At 48.7% G+C, this 19,439-nt stretch overlaps 1 non-coding gene across 1 annotated transcript; it reads right to left on the bottom strand.

The window, feature by feature from the left end:
• Positions 1 to 258: 258 nt before the first annotated feature.
• Positions 259 to 370, bottom strand: LOC118148182 (U6 spliceosomal RNA). The gene has a single exon (XR_004734964.1). It is a non-coding gene; the product is annotated as a U6 spliceosomal RNA (small nuclear RNA).
• Positions 371 to 19,439: the final 19,069 nt, after the last annotated feature.

Genomic DNA, 19,439 nt, shown 5'->3' with positions numbered 1-19,439 from the left:
CTCTGGGAGGCTGAGGCAGGTGAATCATTTGAGGTCAGGAGTTTGAGACCATCCTGGCCAACATGGTGAAATCATGTCTCTACCAAAAAAATATAAAAATTATCCGGGCATGGTGGCATGTGCCTGTAATCCCAACCACTTGGGAGGAGAATCGAGGCAGGAGAATCGATTGAGGCTGGGAGGCAGAGATTGCAGTGAACTGAGATCGTGCCACTGTACTCCAGCCTGAGTGACAGAGCAAGACTCCGTCACAAGAAAAAAAAGATGGAACTCTTCACAGATTTGCCTGTCATCCTTATGCAGGGACCCTGCTAATCTCCTCTGTATCTTTCCAATTGTAGTATATGTGCTGCTGAAGTGAGTGTGACACTAAGTCTTGAAGAGTGACTTGTGTTTGCCAGGGAGCGCTATGGGGGATGGCAGAGGCACAGGGGGTGGTGTGCTGGAGCCACTCCAACAGGCTAGTGAGAGCCAAGTGTTACATTTTCTGGAATGTTGCAGGCTGCTTGTTAAACACTGCCACCACTAAAAATTAAATTATATAAACAAAAATTAACTAAATTGTTTTAAAAACAAAGGTAACATATAATCAAAACTCATCACTTCCTAATTATTACTATGTTTTACTATTACATGCTCTTCAAGGTATTTCCATCTATTGTATCTTTAAGGTGGAGGTTCTGTATGATGATGTGCTCTGATCATTCTCCTCACCTCCTTGTTCAGTGACAACACAGTGGCAGTTGGAAATAGGCCATCGTGGGAGTATTTGCATCACTGAAATCGACAAACACTACAAATCAGGGCTTAATTTACTATTCTGTTGATTATACAGACCAGGGGTTGACAAACTACAGCCTGCAGGCTAAATCCAGCCTATGAGCTAAGAATGGCTTGTGAGTGTGTGTGTGCGTGTGTGCGTGTGTGTGTGTAGAGAGACAGGTTTTGCTCTGTCACCCAGGCTGGAGTGCAGTGTCACAATCATGGCCCTCTGCAGCCTTGAACTCCTGGGCTCAAGTGAGTCTCCTGCCTCAGCCTTCTAAGTAGCTGGGACTACAGGGGTGTGCCACCATGCCTTGCTTATTTTTTTTTTGTAGAGACAGGGTCTCACTATGTTGCTCAGGTTGGTCTTGAACTCCTGGGCTCAAGGGGTCCTCCTGCCTCAGCCTCCCAAAGCTCCAGGATTACAGGCCTGAGCTACTGTGCCTGGCCTATGAATGACTTACTTGTTGAATTTGATAGTAACCAAGCAGTTGTTCATAGTTTGACTTTGTCAAATCCTATGAATTGCAACCATAGGTTGGCTGCAGATGTAAAGGTTGGCAAAAGGCAAAGAGAGCATTCTCCACTTGATCGTAGCCAAAAGGGTGAGAAGTGATGAAGAAAGCATTCTCTGGAGCATTTAACTTTGTAGAATTTACAATAAAGAGCACTGTGTACTTTGGTATTATTTGTATATTATGTGCCATTTTACAGCTTTATACTATTAAAACTTAGAATAAATAGAGGGATATATCTAAGCATGCAGTTTTTTAAAATTTTTATTATTATTTTATTTTATTAGATACAGGGTTTCACCATGTTGGCTAGGCTGGTCTCGAACTCCTGACCTTGCGATCCGCCCTCCTCAGCCTCCCAAAGTGCTGGGATTACAGGCGTGAGCCACCACGTCCAGCCAAGCATGCAGTTTTTATAGACATCCAATTGTTAAGCATTTTCCAGCGCACCAGGGTATAGAAAGTTCTAGGCAGAGACAGCAGAGGGGAGTCTGGGTGTTCAAGGCAATGTGAGAGAGACAATGGCAAGGCTGGAGCACTGGACCAGGCGTGAAGGGCCTTCTGAGTAGGGCTAAGGAGCTGGACAACATCCTGAGGGCCACTGGGAGCCATGGACGATAGCAGGTGCAGGAGTGACCCCATCACATCTGTGGTTAGAAGGTCACATTGACTGCTGTGTGAAGATTGGATAGCTGGGAACAGAGTCTATGGAACTGAGTGGAGGGAGGAAGGATAATAGTAGCAAACTCTGAAGAGCTCTTATGATAGAACAGGCCTTCTCCTAAGCACTTCATTTCTGTTATTGACTCATTTAGTGTTCACAACAACTTCAGGTGGTAGATATTATCTCCTTTTCACAGATGACGAAACTGAGATACAGAGAGATTAAGTAACTAGCAAGCAGCAGAGCTGAGATTTAAGCCCAGGCAGTCTGGCTTCAGAGGCCATATCCTTTTTTTTTTTTTTTCTATTTTTTAATAGAGACGAGGTTTCACTGTGTTGCCCAGGTTGGTCTCAAAACTCCCGAGCTCAAGCATTCTGCCCAGCCTCGGCCCGGAAAAGAACTGGGATTACAGACATGAGCCACCACGCCCAGCCCAGCCCAGAACCCATATGCTTAACCACTATATGTAAAAAAAATTCAGATTAGAAAGATAGAAAGATGGCAAGAGTTAGAATGTCCTTCCTTCCTCCCTCCCTCCCTCCCTCCCTTCCTTCCCTCTCTCCCTCCTTTCATCTCCCTCTCTTTCTTCCTTTCTTCTTTCTTTCTTTCCTTCTTTCTCTCTTTCTTTTTCTCTTTCTTTCCATCTTTCTCTCTGTGTCTTTCTTTCACACAGTTTTGTTCTTGTTGCCCAGGTTGGAGTGCAGAGGCACAATCTCAACTCACGGCAACCTCCATCTCCCAGGTTCAAGCCATTCTCCTGCCTCAGTCTCCCAAGTAGCTGGGATTACAGACACCTGCCACCATGCCCAGCTAATTTTTCTATTTTTAGTACAGACGGATTTTCACCATGTTAGCCAGGTTGATCTCGAACTCCTGACCTCAAGTGATCTGCCTGCTTCAGCCTCCCAAAGTGCTGGAATTACAGGTGTGAGCCACCACACCCAGCCGAGTGATGCATGTACAAAGTTGACCATGTATTTACAGAGATGTCTGGCACAGAGTAGGAGTTGAGGACATTCTTTAGACCCAGCAAGACTTGGTGACTAATTGGGTGTGCTGGTGAAGCAGGGGAGGAGCCAGTTGGGGTTTTAACCAGCTTCTTTCATCTGGGGGACAATCGACTCACCTGGGCTACTTGGGTTTCCTGGTTCTCTATGTTCGCAGACTGCCCCTCTGTCCTCAGGGAGTTCCCAGAATTGGGGACTCCTGAGCAGGAATACAGAGGTGAGAAAGGGCAGGAGGGAAGAGAGCCTAGAATGGGGCTCTTCGCTCAAGCTCGTGTGAGCTAAGAGGAGCAAAAGGCTTGAATTATCAACAAGAAGGGCTTCCATGGGGGAATAGTTAGAAGTCTTGGAGTTTGGACAGAGGAGAGGAGAGGGATGGGTCCTGCTGCCACCCAGGTTTTTCCTTGAGGCATCTTTACAGCAAAATCTGATAGTAGCCCTTGAGGCACAGTGACAGCTCAGCTGCAGATCCATATTGTAATGGAATAGAGGTGCCTTTCTGGCATCAGTCCTGGCTGAGGGTGTGGTTAGGAGGTAATAAGGGTGGAGGTAAGATGTTGGGGGGCTTTGGAGGCTGGTGGTTGGGCGGGCCCCACGCAGGGTGTTGGTCCCTTGAGGCCACAGGTGTCAGCTTGCGACTTCCCATCCTGCTGGCTCAGCAGGTCCCACGGGTTGGCGGGTGACTCACCCCTCACCCTCAAATGGCCCTTGCTCTGGAAGGGGTAGGGGGGATGCAGAATGTAGCACCTGTGTGTTAGTCTACATGTGCAGAATGTAGCACCTGTGTGTTCATCTACATGTGCAGAATGTAGCACCTGTGTGTTCGTCTACATGTGCAGAATGTAGCACCTGTGTGTTCGTCTACATGTGCAGAATGTAGCACCTGTGTGTTCGTCTACATGTGCAGAATGTAGCACCTGTGTGTTCGTCTACATGTGCAGAATGTAGCACCTGTGTGTTCGTCTACATGTGCAGAATGTAGCACCTGTGTGTTCGTCTACATGTGCAGAATGTAGCACCTGTGTGTTCATCTACACTGGTGCAATACTATGGAATGTGCCTGGGTCCAAGATGTGTGTCTGCATTTCCCTGAGCATACACAGGAAGTCCCCAGGCACACAGTCCCCTAGACTGTGGGCCACAGGTGTGAAGGGTGCAGGTAGCATGAGGCAGAGGCAATATAGATGAACATGCAGTGCTTCCCAGAACACATGTCTACGGGTGCAGGTGTCCTCCTGAAAGAGGGAAGAGCCTGGGGAGCCATAAGAAGGAGAGGTCTGAGAGGTGAGGAGGGCTTCCTAATGACAGCTCATCTTCCCCAAGAAGGGCTTGGCTGGATCAGTTGGCAGAGCTGGGCACCCTAAGCCTGTGGTGACGGCAGCAGCTTTCCTAAGCTTCTCCCTAAGCTCCCGGCTGCAGGCCAGGGTGGTTCCCCTGTCCTATCCCTGAGACTGCATGTATACCCCACAGGCCATATGGGCAGGCCGGGAGCAGTGAGTGGCAGGTGGGCACTGAGTCATTGCTTTCTCTTACCCCCTCTGCAGGCGGGAGGGACATGAGGGTCCCCGCTGCATCTGTCTGGGGGGCTGTGGGGTGAGCATATCAGCCCCAGGTTGCCCACACGGTGGTTTGTGTGGTACTGTGTGCACAGGCCACAGCTGGGTGTGTTGGCTCCTGCCCCGGTGCCTCAGGCCTGGTGCTGCCTTCCCATCTTAGTCCATGATCCAAGAGACGCTTGAAGTGGGGCAAAGAGTCTGGGCTAGGAGCCAGGAAGCTCCCACTTGGTGACTTTGGAGATGTCCCTTTACCATGTCTGGGGTTCAATTCATAGAGGGGCAATAATCCTGTGGGGTCACCTTACCAGGCTGCTGGGTAACAGATTCTCATCGAGGTGCATGGAAAGTCAGGAAAGCTGGGTCCTAGAGGCTCCCCGTGGGGGATGGTGGTGTCCCCTGTGTGGTTCAGTTGAAGGACTAGGGCTGACATCAGATAGCAGCCTCCAGAGAACTTGTACTGCCCCACGGAGGGGTTCAGACCTCCTAGAGATGGGAGGCATTTAGAGTTCTGGGGCTGAGCTTCCAAACAAACGATGGGACTTGAAAACATTGATGTGACAGGCCAAGACCTGCCCTGAGTGAGGCTGGAAAAATTCTTCCACCCATCTCTGCCCCTAGGCCCCGACCCTGCTGCTGGAGTGAACAGCCGTGAACTCCAGAGGGAGGCTGGGAACCAGCTCAGATCTTACCCTTTCTCTCATTTCCCTCCGTCCCCACCCACAGCCTGCTGACTTTCAGGTTCACACTTCCTGGGCTCAGAATGAGTTTCATCCTGAGGCTGTCGGCTCAGCCAGAGCAAACAAGACAGCACGAAAGTCAACAAAACAGGAGAGCAAGCAGCACAAGTGACGTGGAAAAGAAAACTTGGAAGCCACAACAAAGGAATGGGGTTGGGCCAGGTGGAGCCGCGTGTCTCCCCTCTGAGCCGAACCCTGGGGCTAAGGTGGGCCCTGCCAGTCCCTTGAGGGGACTGGAGTTGAGTGGTACTTCCAGTGGATTCAGGCTAAAGGAGTCAGCCTCGACGGCCAGCAGGGGGTGCTAGAGCCAGTCTCACTGATGCTCCCAACAGGATGAGGTTGGGAGTTTGTGGTGTAAGGTTCCACCCTACCCAGCCCCATCTCACGGAGGCCCTCGGCTGGGTTGAAAGCTGCTGTGAAAGGAGCGAGAGGCTCAACTAGGGGCCAGGGCTGTGGGTGGGGGTGGGCAGGGCAGGAGTAGACAGGCTGGAACAGGAGCAGGAGGGAGGTGCTCCTGGTTCTCTGCTCCATCCCAGGTGCTTCCCCCACGCCCCCTCAACAAGGGCTCAGGGGCTTGGAGCCAGGAACTCCTGGGGATGCCCAAGATGCCCCCACAGGCAGAGTCACCTGACAAATGATTTCTCTCCCACTCTGGGCAGGGAAAGCTCCCTTCTTTCAACATTGATTGTGCATCTGCTATGTTCCCAGCTTGGGATAAATCATCTGGGAATCAGATGGCCCCGCCCATCACAGGCTCATCAGGCCTGGTATCCCCGGGAGGTGGCCCAGGAGTTCAAGACCAGCCTGGGCACATGGTGAGACTTCATCTCTACAAAAAAAATGCAAAACTTAGCCTGGCATGGTGGCATGCGCCTGTAATCCCAGCTGAGAGAATCACTTGAACCCGGGATGTTGAGGCTGCAGTGAGCAATGTTCACCCTGAGGGGGTGACCACGGGTTCAAGTCCAGAAAGCTAAGCTGCTGGGCTGCAATGGCAATGGGAGACCAGACGCCCCGCTGGAGCAGCCGAAGGGGAATGTGGATGTTCCTGGGTGTTGCTCTTGCTGTCTTCCAAATGAGCGTGTTATACTCTACTCCCAGCACTTCTAGCTTGGGCCTGGCATTGGTCAAGAATCTGTTAGGGCAGGAGAAGGACAGGAGGCGTGGAGTACAGAGTTCCCCTTCCTCAAACAGGTTTCCTACCTACCACCCAGAGTGTTTACTTTACCAGTCACTTGCCATGCCCTCTACCCACCCAGTTCGTTCTCCCAACAACCCTGCAAGGTAAAAATTAATGTCTTCATTTTATAGGTGAAGAAGCCCAGTTAAAATTTTTGCTTTAAGTCACCAAATGCCAATTAAGAAGCTGAGCTGGAATCAAGTTCAGGTCTGTCTGTCTACAAAGCCGGAGCTATAAACAACTCAGGTAGGGCCCTGAGTGGGAAAATCTCAAACCAGTCTCAAACTCAGGCTCCTGGCCAGGAGGTCTCTGTATTTTTCCACTGCTCCTTCCGGCCACCACTTCACTTTCTCCTTCCTCCTTCTCATGAGGTGCCCCTCACCCTCCTCCCTGCTCTGATTAATCTGGTACCTGAGTCTCTACCACTTTTAGACTCTTACCTGTGAGTTAGGAAATTGCTGCTTGGAGCTTTTCTTTTAAAATATTTTATTGTGGAAAACTTATGAAATGGGTTTAGGTAGAAATCAAAGAATAAATGCAGAAGGTGGACTGATGGAGGTGGGGGGGGAAGGTGACAATGGAAGGGTCAGGCTGTCACTCCCTGAAGCCACAGAACAGTTGGCATCACTGAGCGTGCAGTGTTTAGGCACGACTTGACTCCTGATGGGATGCAATAGGAAACATGCAGCACCCTCCAAGAGGATCCTCTGCCCCAGCCTACACACAAGACTGAACCTAAATAAAATACACCAGGCCAGGTGCGATGGCTCATGCCTGTAATCCCAGCACTTTCGACGGCCGAGGTGGGTGGATTGCTTGAGCCCAGGAGTTCAAGACCGGCCTGGGCACATGGCAAGACTGTATCTCTACAAAAAATACAAAAATTATCATGGTATGGTGGCACATGCCTGTAGTTTCAGCTGAGAGAATAATTTGAAGCCAGGAAGTTAAGGCTGCAGTAAGCAATGTTCACACCACTGCATTACAGCCTGGGCAACAGAGTGAGACTTCCTCAAAAAAAAAAAAACCAAACCATATACCATTAGAGCTAACTTTTTTTTTTTTGAGACGGAGTTTCATTCTTATTGCCCAGGCTGGAGTGCAGTGGTGTAATCTCGGCTCACTGTAACCTCTGCCTCCTGTGTTCAAGCAATTCTCCTGCCTCAGCCTCCCAAGTAGTTGGGATTACAGGCATGTGCCATCACACCCATCTAATTTTGTTTTGTATTTTTAGTAGAGACGGGTTTTTCCATGTTGGTCAGGCTGGTCTTGAACTCCAGACCTCAGGTGATTTGCCTTCCTTGGCCTCCCAAAGTGCTGGGATTACAGGTGTGAGCCACTGCACCCAGCTAGAGCTAACGTTTAAAAAAATTTTTGAGACAGAATCTTGCTCTGCCATCCAGGCTGGAGTGTAGTACTGCAATCTTGACTCGCTGCAACCTCTGCCTCCCAGGTTCAAGCGATTCTCCTGACTCAGCCTCCTGAATAGCTGGGGCTACAGGCGTGCACCACTGCACCCGGCTAATTTTTGTATTTTTTAGTAGAGTTGGGGTTTTGCCATGTTGGCCAGGTTGGTCTCGAACTCCTGACCTCAGGCAATCTGCCCATCTTGGCTTCCCAAAGTGCTGAGATTATAGGCATGAGCTACCACATCCCGCCACCTTTTTTTTTGTTTTTTTTGAGACAGTCTCACTCTGTCACCCAGGCTGGAGTGCAGTGTCGAGAACTCGGCTCACTGTAACCTCTGCCTCCTGGGTTCAAGTGATTCTCCTGCCTCAGCTTCCCCAGTGACTGGGACTACAGGCATGCACTACCATACCCGGTTAATTTTTTGTATTTTTAGTAGAGATGGGGGTATCATTATGTTGGCTGGGCTGATATTGAACTCCTGACCTCAGGCAATCTGCCTGCCTTGGCTTCCCAAGTGCTGGGATTACAGATGTGAGCCACCACCCCTGGCTCAGAGCTAACTTCTTAGCTATTATCTTTTATTTATTTATTTATTATTGTTTTTTCTTTTTTTGAGACAGGGAGTTGCACAATGGCACAAACATGGCTCACTGCAGCCTCAATCTCCCAGGTTCAAGTGATCCTCCTGCCTCGGCCTCCGAGTAGCTGGGACCATGGGTGCATGCCACCATGTCCTGCTAATTTTTGTATTTTTTATAGAGATGGGGAATCTCCATATTGCCCAGGCTGGCATTTAACTCCTGGGCTCTCTTGTTTAAAAGAACATTTAACCCAATGTAATGTGTGGCCTTCTTTGGATCCTGATGCAAACAATCCAACAAATCAATGCAAAAGACATTTTGAAACATTGCAAATATTTGATCATTCCATAGAATTGTACATTTTGTCAGGTGTGGCACTGATTATTTAAGAAAATGTTCCTATATTTTAGAGCGGAACACTGAAGAATGTAGGAATGAAATGACAGAGTAGTTGGAGTTTAACATATTTCAGAAAAATTAAAATAAAACAAAATAGGCAATTTGAGATCAGCCTGGCCAACATGGTGAAACCCCATCTCTATTAAAAATACAAAAATTAGTGGGGGCACGGTGGCAGGTGTCTGTAATTTCAGCTACTGGGGAGGTTGAGGCACAAGAATCACTTGAACCTGGGAGCTGGAGATTGCAGTGAGCCAAGATCACTCCATTGCACTCCATCCTGGGCAACAGAGTGAGACTCCATCTCAAAAAAGAAAAAAATGTGCTGTAAAATAGAAAATGGGTGAGGGTGCAGGGGAGGCGAGCCCCCAAGTGGGGCTTGGCCTCCAGGGGTTCTTGGCTTTCCCCAGGAAAGCATTCAAAGGCTACAGAGAGAGGTGAAGAAAATAGCTTAATTGAAGCAGCAGTGTTTCAGCTCCATGATTGCTCCTGCACAGCAGGGATATACATAGGCAGAGAACAGCACCCCAGGGCAGTTTTGCGGCTATATTTATACCCACTTTTGATTGCATGCAGATTTAAGGGGCAATTTATGCAGAAATTTCTAGGGAAAGTGTGGTAACCTTTGGGTCATTGGGTTATTGCCATGGAAAGGGGTGATAACTCCCAGGTGTTGCCAGGCAATGACAAATTGACATGGCACACTGGGGCATGTGTCTGATTGGAAAGCTGCTTCCACCCCAGCCCTGTTTTAGCTGGTCTTCAGTCTGATCCAGTGTCCGAGCCCCACCTCTGGAGTCAAGTCCCGCCTCCTATCTCAAGGGGGATGCAGACTGGGAGACTCGTGAAGAGGCTCTTGGAGATGGGATAGTTTTGGGGCAGACTGAGAGGGCCATGAGAGAAGAAGCAGGTGAGTGACTCCTGGTGGGACAGCATCAGGGATGTGGTGGGGAGGAGCATCCCTTAGGCCAGGCCCTTGGGATGGGAGCAGATTGGGGGAAGGTGAGGTTGGGTCCGGGCAGGTTAAGGTAAAGGGGCTTGTTACGCATACGAAATAACAAGAGAAGAAAGTGGATCCCTTTTTCTTGAGCTCTGGGCTGGAGATGGAGACTGGGGAGGTGGAACATTTGTGTGGTGGAAGTGGATGTGAGAGACACACAGGGCCGCCTTCTCCATGATGCACAGGAGGCACAGGACCCACGAGAATGTCGAATCTAAGGGCCCACAACATGTTTAAATTTGCATCAAAATAAAAAATAGAACATATAGGCTGAAGAAAATGTTTTAATATTAATATATCGGGGCCGGCATTGTGGCTCACGCCTGTAATTCCAGTGATTTGGAAGGCTGAGGAGGGCGGATTGCTTGAGCTCAGGAGTTTGAGACTAGCCTGGGCGACATGAAGAAGCTCTGTAGTTACAAAAAAAAAAAATATTAGGCAGGCCTGGTGGCGGGTGCCTGGAATTCCAGCTACTTGGGAGGCTGAGGCAGGAGACTTGCTTGAGCCCAGAAGGTAAGGGTTTGAGATCATGCCATTGTAGTCCAGTCTGGGTGATAGGAGTGAAATCCTGTCTCAAAAAAAAAAAAAAGAAAGAAAAAAGAAAAATTAATATATTTGTTTTTATACCAACAGTTACAAAATAGAATTATTACTATTATTATTATTTGTTGGAAAAGGGGCCCAAAAGAGCAAAAATGCCAAGGGCACATATCTCTAAAAGAATGGAAAGCATTGGGAGCTAAATGATAAGAACTTAGGAGCACAAAGAAGGAAACTACAGACACTGTAGTCTCCTACAGACACTGGGGTCTCCTGGAGTGGGAGGGTGGGAGGAGGGAGAGGAGCCGGAAAGATCACTATTGGGCACTGGGTTTAATACCTGGGTGATGAAATAATCTGTACAACAAACCCCCATGACACGCATTTACCTGTATATTAAACCTTCACATGTGCCCCCAAACCTAAAACTTAAAAAATAATGGAAAGTAGGATCTCAAAAAGACAGTGGCAGACCCCATGTTCATAGCAGCACTATTCACAATAGCCAAAGAGGGGAGCAACTTGCTGGGCACGGGGTGGCTCACACCTGTAATCCCAGCACTTTGGGAGGCCAAGTCAGGCAGATCACAAGGTCAGGAGTTCAAGACCAGCCTGATCAACATGGTGAAACCCTGTCTCTACTAAAAATACAAAATAATTAGCTTGGTGTGGTGGCATGTGCCTGTAATCCCAGCTATTTGGGAGGCTGAGGCAAGAGAATTGCTTGAACCGGGGAGGTGAAGGTTGCCGTGAGCTGAGATCATGCCACTGCACTCCAGCCTGGGTGACAGAGCCAGACTCTATCTCAAAAAAAAAAAAAAAAAAAAAAAAAAAGAGGGAGCAACTCAAGTCCAGGGACAGCTGAATGGATAAACAAAATGTGGCACATCCATACAATGGAATATTGGTCAGCCTTAAAAAGGAAGGACATTCTGACATGTTACAACACGGAGGAAGCTTTGAGAACATAATGCTAAGTGAACTAAGCCAGACACAGAAAGACACACAGCGTATATTTCACTCATATAAAGTATCTAGAGTAGTCAGACTCATAGAGACAGAAAGTAGAATGATGGTTGCCAGGAACAGGGGAAAGGGGATTGAAGTTGTTTAATGGGTATAGAATTTGTTTTGCAAGATGACAAAGTTCTGGAGATTGTAAAACAATGCTAATATAATTACCACTACTGAACTCTACACTAAAAAATAGTTGCAATCAGGCTGGGCGTGGTAGCTCACGCCTGTAATCCCAGCACTTTGGAAGGCTTAGACAGGTGGATTACTTGAGGCTAGGAGTTCGAGATCAGCCTGGCCAACATGGTGAAAACCTGTCTCTACTAAAAATACAAAAAGTAGCCAGGCAAGGTGGGGCATGCCTGTAGTCCCAGCTATTTGGGAGGTTGAGGCAGGAGAATTGCTTGAACCTGGAAGGTGGAGATTGTAGTGAGCTGAGATTGAACCACTGCAGCCTGGTGACAGAGCGAGATTCAAAAAAAAAAATAGTTAAGATCACTAAGTTTATGTTGCATTTTTTTACCACACATACACACACAAATGCCAGGCTGGGCGCGGTGGCTCACATCTGTAATTCCAGCACTCTAGGAAGCCAAAGTGGAAGGATTGCTTGAGCCCAGTAGTTTGAGACCAGCTTAGGCAATAAAGTGAGACTTCATCTCTACAAAAAGAATACAAAAAATATTTTGGCATGGTGGTGTGTGCCTGTAGTCCTTGCTACTCAGGAAGCTGAGATGAGAGGATCACTTAAGTCCAGGAGTTTGAAGTTGCAGTGAGCCAAGTTCGCACCACTGCACTCCAGCCTGCGTGACAGAACGAGAATCTGTCTCTAGAAAAAAAAAATGCCAAGGGCCTACTAAAGTCCTAATGTGGCCCTAGGGTGGAGAGGAAACTGCCCAGAGATGGAGCCTGAGGGAGGTCGAGGCAGGGGGGTTGTGCTGTGGGAAGAGCCTCAGCGGTGAGAGTCTCCCTCCATCCATGCTCCAGCCTTCTCTCTCCTGTTTATGGAAGTACTGGGGCATCCTCGAACTGGGCTAGGAGCCAGGACAACTGGGTTTGACTCACGCTAGCCCTTGGGCTATCACAAAAGCAAAAGAGACAGTATCTGCTCACCTAGCCCAGCCTGGCCCAGCCCACACCTTAGGGACAAGTGCAGGCGTGGGAGGATTCTCCATCTACCCAGGGAGAGGCGCCCAGGAATGAGGGACGTGCCACTCTGCCTGGGGTCTGCATGTCCCACCAAGCCTTCCTGGCTGAGGCTCAATGCCCATGGGTGCTAGTACCCCAGACCCTGACCGCACAGATCTCTGCACAGGCCCTTGGTGCAATCACTGTGCTCCTGGAAAGCTGCCAATTGAATCCCACCTTCCCGTTGGCTCACTTGGACATTTCAAAGCTGCTTTCCTGCTGAAGAGGGGCTCGCTGTGAGCATTTCTAGTGTCTTTGTTCCCTGTTTGTCCTTAAGGGGATAGCTATGTGTAGAGAAGCCTCAGGATTTGGACAGAGATGAATGACGGGGGAGGGTTTCTCAAGGAGCAGCTGGCCCTGGCCTACTTGGAGGCAAGCAAGGAGGCTGTCCCACCAGGGAGTCCCCAGCTTGAGTGAGGAGAATGAGCAGTCACACTGCACTGCGGCTACCTCCTTTCCCTGGCTGAGCAGGAGAGTGGAGAGAGTGCAGCTTGCCCGGGGGAAACCGAGATGGGCTCCCTGCCCACCCTAATCCCCCTGTTCCAGACCTACAGCCCCTGACCAGATCAGATAGGGCACGTTCCTGCAGCGAGCTGCCCACTTACTGGGACCGTGCTGACGCAAGCAGGGAAATATTAACCCGGCAGAATGGGTGCATGCTCATGTGTGCACAACTTGGGGCGTGTGTGTGTGTGTGTGTGTGTCTCACTACAGAGAGGCTTTCATGAGCAAGACCAGACATATAAGCACATGCATACGTGTGCACACACACACACACACACACTCCTGTCCATCCGCACAGGCACGTGCTCATATATTGGTATATACAAAGACGAAAATGCTTCTCACATATGCTAATTTCTTCAGAGCTGTCTCCCTGGCTGCTTCTGTTAATAAGACCCCCCACTTCCTTCAGGAAGTTTTCCCTGATAACTCCAGCTCATACTAGAGAGTGACAAGCCTGAGCTCAATCCCTGGTTTCAGATGACAAATTAGGGAGCTTGATATAGGCTCTTTTAGAGTGGAGTAGGCCTAGGTTGGAATTCTGGGTTCTTGACTTCTTGGGATCTTTGCCGTTGGACAAGTGGCTGTGCCTGATCCTGCCTGCCTTAGTCTCCATGTGCTCTGTCCTGAAGCCCCAGGGATGACTCTGAGAAGGATGAGAGCCTGGGTGGGGGGGGGGCGGTGAGGGGGAGTTTTGGTAATTGGTAGGTGTGAGTTAAAGAGTTAAAGACTTTCCTGGGTCCTGCCTGTGCCCTTGCCACTCCCCAGCCTTGCTGCCTAGTAGGGGAACCCTGGTTTCCTTGGGGTGGGCCACAGCCCTAGTCTGGATGTTCTAGTTCTGGGTGATCTTGGGCAAGTTGTTACTTTGCTCTGAATCTGTTTTCCTACCTGAAAAATGAGTTTGGAAGGAGACAATTACCTGGGTGAGGCTTGTCTTTTTTGGGGGGGGCGGGGGGCATTCTGAGAACCTTCATGGCTTTAGATGATTCCAGCCTGATTGAGGGACCTACTCTGCCCTCCTCCCCGACCTCTGCCCCTGAAGCCAGAGCAGCTCCTTCCTGATTTGTTTATACTATGGGCTCCTGAGTTATGCAAAGGATTCTGTGGCTCGAAAGAATCTGAAAAACCACAAAAGTTCTAACTGGTGTGAGATGAATAATTTTTTTATGAAAAAGAAATGTAAAAAAAAACCCCACAAATGTAAAACAATGTGATGAAAAGCAGTTTTGGTGATAAGTTAATCAAATGGCATGTTGATTCAAACAAATAATTTAATAAAAATGTTTAATTTTTAGTTTTTTGTTATTTTTTTGGAAAAGGAGTTTCACTCTTGTTGCCCAGGCGGAAGTGCAATGGCAGGATCTTGGCTCCCCTCAACCTCCACCTTCCAGGTTCAAGCGATTCTCCTGCCTCAGCCTCCCTAGTAGCTGGGATTACAGGTATGTGCCACCATGCCCAGCTAATTTTGTATTTTTTTTAGTAGAGAAAGGGTTTCACCATGTTGGTCAGGCTGGTTTCGAACTCCTGACCTCAGGTGATCCACCTGCTTCGGCCTCCCAAAATCCTGGGATTACAGGCCTGAGCCACCGGGCTTGGCCTCAAAGTGTTTTGTTTTTAGAGACAGGGTCTCGATATATTGCCTAGGCTGAAGTGCAGTGGCTATTCACAGGTGCAATCCCACTACTGATCAGCATGGGAGTTTTGACCTGCTCTGTTTCGGACCTGGGCCAGTTCACCCCTCCTTAGGCAACCTGGTGGTCCCCTGCTTCCGGGAGGTCACCCTATTGATGCTTAACTTCATGCGGACACCTGATCAGCATACCGCACTACAGCCCAGAACTCCGTGCTTTGTTATTTTTAATGTCAACACTTTGGGGGACCTTAGGGGGCAGTTTTTAGCATCATTAGTTATTTCTGTTTCTTCATTCTGATATTTTAAATTTTTGATTTGCAGCTGGGTTCGGTGGCTCATGCCTGTAATCCCAGTACCTTGGGAAACCAAGGCAGGCGGATCACCAGAGGTCGGGAGTTTAAGACCAGCCTGCCCAACATGAGTAATACTGTCTCTACTAAAAATACAAAATTAGCCAGGCATGATGGTTCATGCCGTAATCCCAGCTACTTGGGAGGCTGAGGCAGGAGAATCACTTGAACCCAGGAGGTGGAGGTTGTGGTGAGCTGAGATCATGCCATTGCACTCCAGCCTGGGCAACAAAAGCAAAACTCCATGTCAAAAAAAATTTTTTATTTGCATTTTCATTCCTAATTGAGTTTCAGCCAATTGTGTTTGCCCTCATGCTGTTCATAATAGAGAAGAGTTGGGTCTGTTTAAAATTAGAGACACTCTAAATGCCCATCAACAGAAGGATTCCACATTACAGAATCTCCATTATGTAGAATGCTGTATAGCCACAGGCATGAGGTGAACATGGACCTATCGGTATGGAAAGATATTCTCGATAAATGTTTGAATGAAAAAGTATTGTATTTTATTTTTGTTTATTTATTTTTTGAGAATGAGTCTCACTCTGTCACCCAGGCTGGAGCGCAGTGGCACCATCTTAGCTCACTACAACCTCTGCCTCCCAGGTTCAAGTAATTCTCCTGTCTCAGCCTCCTGAGTAGCTGAGACTATAGGTGCCTGCCATCTTGCCCGGCTAATTTTTGCAATTTTATTAGAGATGGGGTTTCACCATGTTGGCCAGGCTGGTCTCGAACTCCTGACCTCAGGTGATCCACCTTGTCTCAGCCTTCCAAAGTGCTGAAATTACAGGTGTGAGTAGAGTAAGTAGAGTAATACTTTTGTAGAGTTTTACAAAACTTTACAAAAATTTTGTTAACAAAATGGGGAGGAATAGGTATATGTGTATACATTAAAAAAGGGGGCCAGGCATGGTGGCTCTCACCTATAATCTCAGCACTTTGGGAGGCTAAGGAAGGCGGATCACTTGAGGTCAGGAGTTCAAGGCCAGCCTGGCCAACATGGTGAAACCCCGTTTCTACCAAAAATACAAAAAATTAGCTAGGCATGGTGGGTTGCACCTGTAATCCCAGTTATTTGGGATTCTGAGGCAGGAGAATTGCTTGAATCTGGGAGGCAGAGGTTGCAGTGAGCCGAATTGCACCATTGCACTCCGGCTTGGGCAATAAGAGTGAAAACTCTGTCTCAAAAAAAAAAAAAAAAATAGCGTTAGAAGTAAACCTACCAAACATTAACAGTAGCTGTATTTTAGGTAATAAAATACTAAAAGAAAAAAATCTGAGATTCTTTATTTTTTATTTTTAAAAAATTTCCAGTTCAGGCCAGGCATGGTGGCTCACACCTGTACTTCCAGCACTTTGGGAGGCTGAGGCGGGTAGATCACGAGAGCAGGAGTTTGAGACCAGCCTGGCCAATATGGCGAAACCCCATCTCTACTAAAAAATACAAAAATTAGCCAGGCGTGGTGGCGCATGCCTGTAGTCCCAGCTACTCAGGAGGCTGAGGCAGGAGAATCGCTTGAACCTGGGAGGCAGAGGTTGCAGTGAGCCAAGATTGTGCCATTGCCTGGGCGACAGAGAGAGACTCAATCTCAAAAAAAAAAATTTCAGTTCAATAAAAGACAATTATGTCCTCTAGGCTTGTTTGGCTCTGTGTTCAGAAATATTTAAATTTTTGGTTAGGTAGACATTAATGTCCCCATTTGCCAGTTCATACTGTAAGATTTTTATTGATTGATTGATTGATTTTAGACAGAGTCTCACTCTGTCACCCAGGCTGGAGTGCAGTGGCGTGATCTCGGTTCACTGCAACCTCCGCCTCCTGGGTCAAGCAATTCTCCTGCCTCAGCCCTAGTAGCTGGATTACAGGTGCTCACCACCATGCCTGGCTAATTTTTGATGTTGTTGCTGTTGTTGTTTTTGAGATGGAGTCTCCCTCTGTCATCCAGGCTGGAGTGCAGTGGCACAATCTTGGCTCACCACAGCCTCTGCCTGCCTGGTTCAAGAGATTTTCCTGCCTTAGCCTCTCAAGTAACTGGGATTACAGGCACCCACCACCACACTCAGCTAATTTTTGTATTTTCAGTAAAGATGGGGCCATGTTGGCCAGGCTGGTCTCGAACCCCTGACCTCAAGTGATCTGCCTTCCTCAGCCTCCCAAAGTGCTGTGATTACAGGTATGAGCCACCACGCCGGGTTGGAGTTTATATTTAATTGGCATCCTATATGTTTATTTTTATCAATTTATTTATTTTGAAGTGAAGTTTCACTTTGTTGCCCAGGCTGGAGTGCAGTGGCGCAATCTTGGCTCACTGCAAACTCCTCCTTCTGGGTTTAAGTGATTCTCCTACCTCAGCCTCCCAAGTAGCTGAGGCTACAGGTGTCCACCATCACACCCGGCTAAATTTTGTATTTTTAGTAAAGATGGGTTTCGCCATGCTGGCCAAGCTGATCTCGAATCTCTGACATCAGGTGATCTGCCCACCTCAGCCTTCCAAAGTGCTAGGATTACAGATGTGAGCCAGCTATATTTTTATTTGCTAAATAAAATATAACATGCCTGGCTATACTTTTATTTGTAAAAATAAAACTGTGTGTGTGTGTGTGTGTGTGTGAGTGTGTGTCTATGTATGTGTGTAGGTCCTGGATAGTCACAGTTTAAGCATCAAGAGGGCTTGAGGTTAGACTAAAGGTATACCAGGTATAATTGTCTCAAATATTGTTTCTCCGAAATACAACTTTAACTGGGCATCTTATATTTTATCTGGTAACTCTACTCAAGCCCATCCTAGGAAGAAAGGACCCCAGGAGTCCCCTTTCTTCCCCACCCCCACTATCTCCACTGACCCAGAGATCCAGAGACCCCCTCCCCCAGGCTCTGTGCAGACTCACATGCTTCACAGCTCTGACCCAAACTCCTGCCTCGGTGGCCCCTCTAGCTGCCTCTCTTCTCTCTTCTGCCTCTTTTCTGCCTCTTCAGCCTCTGCTTCTTCAGCGTTGTTGGCACCCTCTATCCCCACCAGCTCATCCAGACAGCCCTCTGCAAACACCTGCCTAGCCAGCCCCTCCCAGCACCCAAATCTGGGGCAACAGTCCCCTACTGGTTCCCGTCAGCCTCTGGGGAGCCCTGAGTCTAGGTTTCCAGCTCCCTCCCCATCTGCTCCTTCTTCATCATCCCTGTTCCCCAGAATCCTGGCCCTGGCCCTTGCCTCACACCATCTGCTTCTTGGGCAGCCCCATCAACTCTAGTGCTGAATGCCCAGGGGCTGGTGTTTCCTCTTCTCTTTCTCCAGTTAGACCCCTCTCCCGAGCCCAGGCCTAACTGTGCGCTTGCCTGCTGGATGCCCTGGGCCTCAGAGATCTCAGGTTGACCCTGTTGCTCTTCTCTTTGCTTAGAAGCCTTCGAAGGCTCCTCAGGCCCTCAGTTAAAGTCTGAACTCCTTGGCCTGGCAGACAAAGCCCTTCATGGTCTATCCCTGCCCACTTCCGCAGCCCTCTGCAGGCCATTCACAGTTCCCAGGTTTTCTCACAGTCCCATCAGGTTTCACATGCCATGGTGCCGTTCCTCCCCCTGCTCCTTTTGGAAAACTCACTTCCTATGTCACCTCTTCCAGAAGACCCTTGTCCCCTCTTCAGCTTGGGCTAGCTCTGCCTGTATTTCTTCCAGCTTCTCTGGTGTGTCCTAAGTCACCTGCTGCTTACCTGTCTGCTGTGAGACAGATGGGACTGTGTCTTCTCCACCTCTCGTCCCCAGGGTGGGACTGATCTCCGACCCCGATGTGGATTCCAATTCCCTCCCTTACCAACCTGACACCAGCCCAATCCAACTCCGCCCAAGTGCTGGCCTCATTCAAGACTTCAGCTCCACTTCTAACATTACCTCATCCCTGGCCCTGGGAGCACACATGGGAAAGGAATAAAGGCAGGGCTCCCCCATTTCCTGGCGTGCATCCCTCCCTTCCTGAGGAAGAGATGCTGAGTCCCAAGCCCACTTAGAATCTGCAGAGGGAGGCTGGGTGCAGTGACTCACGCCTGTAATCCCTGCACTTTGGGAGGCTGAGATGAGTGGATTACCTGAGGTCAGGAGGTGGAGACAAGCCTGACCAACATGGTGATACCCCGTCTGTACTAAAAATACAAAAGAATTAGCTGGGCTTGTTGGTGCATGCTTGTAATCCCAGCTACTCGGGAGGCTGAGGCAGGAGAATCACTTGAACCTGAGAGGCGGAGGTTGCCATGAACCAAGACTGAGCCACTGCACTCCAGCCTGGGCAACAGAGCAAGACTCTGTCTCAAAAAAAAAAAATTAAAAGCAAGAAAAAGAATCTGCAGAGGGTAGTTAGTGCCTTATGGAGGGCTTCTGACTAGGAAGGCCTGCAGCTGCAGGTGGCCCCTTCCTCTCCCT

Source organism: Callithrix jacchus, chromosome 1 (assembly GCF_049354715.1).
Source record: "Callithrix jacchus isolate 240 chromosome 1, calJac240_pri, whole genome shotgun sequence".
Taxonomy (NCBI): Eukaryota; Metazoa; Chordata; class Mammalia; order Primates; family Cebidae; genus Callithrix; species Callithrix jacchus.
The sequence above is the reverse complement of the archived record's forward strand: the minus strand, read 5'-3'. Positions and strand labels throughout refer to the sequence as shown.